Genomic DNA, 6,196 nt, shown 5'->3' with positions numbered 1-6,196 from the left:
TGGCCCCTCAAAAAGTTTGAAAAAAAATTGCCCTAATTATATGACTTTGTTTTGTCGTCTTAAACTTTTATGCAGATAGTATCACACAGTTCCACTCCTTCCCCAGCCGGGGTTTGTTCACACGACATTAGCTTCCGGAGGTATCCATATTGATACATGTAGCTTAGTTTCATGTGTTTCCATCTCTGCATAAATATGCCATGAGTTATTTTTCCAACCTCTCATGATTGGATTTTTTCTTCTGCCAAATGAAACGTTAACAAAATAGCTATCTGTCACTATCACCATCATTGCACATTGGGAAGGACATTTCAATACAAGTAAAATCAGAAAACCTACTCTCAGAACCAAAGGCAGTATTTTAAATTGAATAAATCTAGCATTATAAAAATGCATTCTTTTTGGCCCTGGGGGTTAGCGTGGTTTTTCTTCCTTGTTGATTGTTAGTTGGTTTATATATTGTTATAACTGGTAATATAATCACCTACACAAGGATCTTAGGCTAGCTACCTCTGGAGAGGGAGGTTAGTGAGTAGAATGGAGAAGCATTTCGAAGGGGGTCTCAACTACTATATAAAGTTTCGTTTCTTCTGTGGTGGCCAGGAGTTGGGAGGAAGGAGGAGTGACTGCTAATAGATGTGGAGTTTCTTTGCAAGGTGATGAAAATATTGTGGATGTAGATAAAGGGGATGTTTGCACAACACTGCGAAGGTACTAAAAACCACTGAATTATACTTTAAAATGGTTACCTTTATGTTATGTGAATTTCATCTCCATTTTAAAAAGGAGGGGAGGGCTTGTGCCTCCTGGAATTATTTGAGGATGAAATTCCACCAGAAGACATTTGCAAGGCTCCTAGCATTGTGCCTTGCTGGGAGGCACCATTATTGCTCAAAGCCTATCTCATCCAGGTGGGGTAAGGTGGGGTGGGGTTTACCAAATGCGTTTCACCTACCAAGTCAAGCCAGTGACTTGCCTAAAGCCATACAGTGAGTCACGTGTGGACTCTGCACTACAATTTGGCTTTTCCAATAAGTCTGTGAGTCCAGAACAAAGTCTCTCCATGCAGCCTCTCCTACTGGACACTAGAATGACTTTTTACTGTTTAGAAAATATTTTTCCCCACATGATTTTCTAACACCCTTGTCTTCAGAAGCTCAGCGAGGCAGAGTTGTTAGAGAACACGGCCTCTGGAGTCGGACAAATCTGGGTCAAATCTGGGCTCTGTCATTTCTTAGCTGTGTGACTTTGGGCAAGTCATCTAACCTCTCTGGGAATGAAACCAGAAGATATATACAAAACAAGAGTTAGGTCAAAGCCTGGCACATAGTAAATTCTGAATAAATGATAGCTATTGGTACTAGTAGTCAAAGAAGCTACTCTGGCAAAGCCACTTTACCATAGGCCCCAAGTGCTCCTAAGCAGTGGTTCTCAACCAAGAGTGGAGAGGGTGACTTTGACGCCACAGGGGACAGTTGGTGGTGCCTGGAGGCATTTTTATATTTTTTTAATATCATAATTGGGAACAGGGGGTGTGCTTCTGGCATCTAGTAGGTGGAGGTCAGGGATGCTGCTAAATACCCTACAGTTCACAGGATAGCCCCTCACGACAGAGAATGATCCGGCTCAAAATATCACTAGTGCCCAGGTTGAGAGACCCTGCTCTAAAGTCTGCTTCCCTTTGCCAGACTTAGTGCCCAATGACAATGCAATCCACCCTCCAGATACTCGGACAGCTTGCTGCAAAGCTAAGGAACATTTAGCAAGATGGTCATTATTCTAATGTCTCTGTTGGGTAAGTCCAGATGGAAGTATATTTGGACTCTTCTCAAAGAGAGACACACCCAAGAGGACCGAGAATGGTTCAAGAGATTTGGGAAGGCCCATATAAACCCTCCTCCTCAGTGAAGGCTTCTGGGAACATCCCAAAGAATCTACACTCCCTGATCATGCACGAAAGGTCACAAACAAGAGACTGGCACACAGGAAGCACTGAATAAATGCTAGCTATCATCATCATCACTGTTGGTAATCATTATTACTATTACCTTCCCAAGTACATTCTCACAACAACCTTCTGAGATGGGTGATATCACCCCCATTTTGCAGATGAGGAAACTGAGGCTCAGAGCATGGATGCTACATTTTTCATCAGCCCCCTCCTTGATCTCACGGTTTCCACTCCTGCCCACCTATAGTCCCTTCTCCTCACAGACACCAAAGAGATGTTTTTAGAAGTGAAAGCAGATCTCATTTCGGAGAAGATGCCCTCTGGATAACGATGTCATGTGCTATTGTATGATCCGACATTTCTTTACGATTTAGGTCTTTTGAAAAATTAAGAGCGATGCCATGCTTGTGTACAATGTTAAACATTAGAAAGAAGCTGAGTGAAAGGCTTATGGAAACTCTTTGTACTATCTTTGCAACTTCTGAGTAAATCTAAAGTGATTTCAAAATGAAAAGCTTCTTTAAACATGAATCAGATCATGTTTCCTCTGCCTGAAACCCTCCAGTGATTTCCCATTAGGCTTAGAATAAAATCTAAATGTCTTCCTATGGTCTACGGAGCCCTGAGTGAGCCGGCCTTTGCCCACTTAACCTCCTCTCCTGACACTCTCCCCCTTCATACTCCATTCCAGCCACTCTCGCCTCTTTTCCACTCCTCCAGTGCTGGAAGATTGTTTCTGCCTCAGGGCCTTTGCACTAGCTGTTTTCCTGTTGGGAATACTCTTCCTTTATGCAGTTCTTCTCATGACTTGCTCTTTCTCGGCCTTCAGATCTTGACTCGAATGTCGAATCCTGAGTCCATCTACAATGTGGTCACGTGAGCCCTTCTAATTCTCTCACAGAACTCACGACCATCTGCAGTTATCTTCTCTGACTGTTTCTCTGTTCCTGTCTGTCTCTTCCCCTGGACTGGGAGTTTCACGAGGACTGACACTCTGCTGGTTTGCTCCCTGCTATGTCCCCAGCTTCTCACACAGAATAAGGCCTCAGTAATAATTTGCCGAAAAACAAAAACAAAAACAAAAGCGTCTGCTGATAATATCACAGGACATTGAAATAAAGCTGCGGATGCTGTCAAAGGGCTTTTGCCGGTATTTTTTCTTATGGTTCCCTACTTTGTACAAAACTTCCACATTCTCTGGCAAACCTCATCCATGACATTTCTTTGGATCATTTAACAATAATTCGAATGCTCATTAAATTAGGGGGAGAGGGAAGGGTTCACACACCACCTTCTAGAACAGAGTTCCAAACCGTTGGCCTAGGGCCAAGTGTAGTCCACAGATATACTTTCTCAGCCTCACACAATGTTTTAGAAGAATTTGAGTTCATGACCAACGATTAAAAAAATGGAACATTTCACATAAAAATCCATATGCCCGAGTTCTCCTAAAGACTCAGAGGATCCAGCCACATTGAGCTCCATGTTCCCACATGGCCCCAGTGGACCAGAGCTGAGAAGCGGCCCCTCAGACGAGGTGTGTGCTATCAAGTTCACCAGTCCCTATCCACCTGGCTTAATTCTTTCCTGTTATTAGCCTGTCTCCTTTAGGCACTGAGAGCTCACTCAAAGCTTACAGGGTCCTTAGAAACACTACTGGTTTTCAATTATTTGAGCTACAGCCCCCTCTTCAAGTCTTACATGGAAGCTCAATGTCTAAAACTAATAATAATAATAATAATAATAATAATAGTTAATTTTGATTAAGTGCTTATCGTGTGCCATGGTTCTGCTTTGGTTGGCTCTAGGGGTTGGGGACCAGAACCCCATCGGCTTACCATCATCTTCAAGAGGCCTCTAAAAAGCTCTGTGGATCCAAGGAAGACAGTTCAGAAAGTACATTTTTATCCACTTTTCTCATTTTACAAATAGGCAAGTTAGAAAGGGGAAGGGACACTCTACCTATTAGACAGTAGCCTTTCTGGCAAATGCTTGTCTGCTGGTCCTTAGGGAGGTCGCTCGTGTTGATAATGGCAGAACAAGGCCAACAGGGGATCAGTTCTTTCCTCCCAGAGCTGTTTGCTCTGTCTAGGAGCCGTTCGGATCTACCCTGCGAGCTTATGCCACTCTCAGGCTCGGAGACAGCTACTTCTCTTAGACAAGTGCCAGCAAAACTGGACTCTGGAGGGGAGTAGCTCAGCAGAGAATGGTGTGAGGACAGAGGTCCTCCCCATATCCCAGTCTAGTCTGAAGTCCTCTTCCAACCCTGATGTCAGCCGATGTTCACACGACTGCTATTTTGTGTATGGAAAATTATGGCACTCTTGCTGTGGGTAGAGACACGTTTAGATCATTCCATTGGGTTCCACGTTTGTTATGTGCCTAGTGTGTGACAGGGTTATGCTAGGTGCTGGGGATTCACAGTGGGGACTTATTAAATATAAAAGGGCTTTAGTTTCTTGGTGTCCTGAATTTCAGCCCTAACTCTGTAACTTACTACCTGCGTGACCTTCAGCAAACAACCTAGCCTCTCTGTCTTGCTTTTTAAATCTGTAACATGGGTGTGATAGGAATAGTACATAATTCCTACTGTTGTCTTGGGGATTCAATGAGAAAGTTTTTGGCACATACTAAGAAAATGAATACAGTGTTTGTTTCCTTTCTCCACTGCACTTATCAGAAGCCGATATTTTTATTTGTATCTTTGTTTATTGTCTGGCTTACAAGATGACTCTCCATGAGAGAAGGGCCTTGTCTGTCTTGTTCACCCCTGCTTCTCAGCCTAGAACAATGCCTGGCACAGAACAGATGCTCCATAAATATTTGTCTGCTAAATAAATTGCTGTCTTTCATATTCCTGCTCTAATTGCCATTGCCATGATGCACCCTGCCCGGGAGGCACCCAAAGTCTCGACTCCTCCCAGGAAAGCCACCCTGACCTCCATAGCCAGCTGTTCACAACAGCCTGGGCAGCGACTCCGAATGTCATCAACTAGGCTCTGTGCCCTGGGCTGACAAACGACACTTGTGTGTTTTCTGGTGAACAGGGCTATAGCTTGCGAGTGCGCTGCTGACTGGGGAAAGTGGAATGAGCAGCTGAGCAGAGCAGGGGGAGACCTGAACCTCAAAGCCTCCAGACAGGAGCAAGAAGACTAAAAGTCCACATGCAGGACCTGCGTCCTGCAGCAGTTGGGCCCCAGAAGGATTCAGCTTCCAAGGCTGGATGCCAAGGTGGCACAATCACCTCGATGGCATTTAGGGATGGGGGAATTCGTGCACCCTGTGCCTTGAAAAACAAAATGAATTTCTCAGGGGAAGGGAAAGGGTTTTGCAAACTGTAAAGAGCTGCAGGAAAAAACAGAAATGAAAAGTTCAGGATCCAAGAGAGCAGATGTATTTGCTGAGTGTGGGCTGCACTTCCAAACCCAGATCAAGATAAAGGCGACTCACAGCCCCCGGAGGTGACAAATTTGGAGGGCCTCCTGTAGAGAGATAGGACTTGGGTAGCCTGGGAAGCCAAAGAAAATGGAGCAGAGTTTCCCCGGGGTGTCTGCAGAACCTAGGACCGAACAGCAATACACACCCCTGCAAACTCGCTATTATCTTCTGGCCTCCAGCTCCAACGCGCGAAATCTGCAAATTCTTCCTTTATCTGCTGCACATGCTCGTTCACCTTCGTTCTGGCTAGAACCAGGGTAACCGTTCCAATGATTATATAACTTCCCGAGTTCAAGAAAAATAATAAAAACATAAGGATGATGAAAAAAAATATTGAGGGTGGATTAAAATTTTTTTCTGCAAATGTAAAAGTTAGAGTGCACAAAAATTATATATACAAACGCCCATATTCTCACCCCTCAGAATGAATAACTTAACATTTTATCTAAGGACTTTTTTTTTATTAGTCACCAAATAAACCTTTTCCTTCCCCCCAAGTCCCAGCAAATTTGAATCCAAAATAAGTTAACCTACTTCTCTTAATTATTGTCTCTCTCCACCTCCACCCAAACTTAAAGGGTAAATTCCAGGACCGAGTTCCTTCGATGGGCTGGGCTTCTACATAGCAGGTCTGCACACATCTAGCCCCAGTGAACAGTATTGTATGGAAACCACCGACCTCGGACGCACAGCAGCATCCTTTTTCCCTTCCCCAACTCCCGCGTGCAACTTTTCAACTTACGCTCCCGCCAGGGGGCCTATTTGGCTCGGGCCATTTGGCGGAAGGATCCCGCGCGCGGTCGCAGT

This window comes from Pteropus vampyrus, unplaced genomic scaffold (genome assembly GCF_000151845.1).
Source record: "Pteropus vampyrus isolate Shadow unplaced genomic scaffold, Pvam_2.0 Scaffold23, whole genome shotgun sequence".
Taxonomy (NCBI): Eukaryota; Metazoa; Chordata; class Mammalia; order Chiroptera; family Pteropodidae; genus Pteropus; species Pteropus vampyrus.
The sequence above is the reverse complement of the archived record's forward strand: the minus strand, read 5'-3'. Positions refer to the sequence as shown.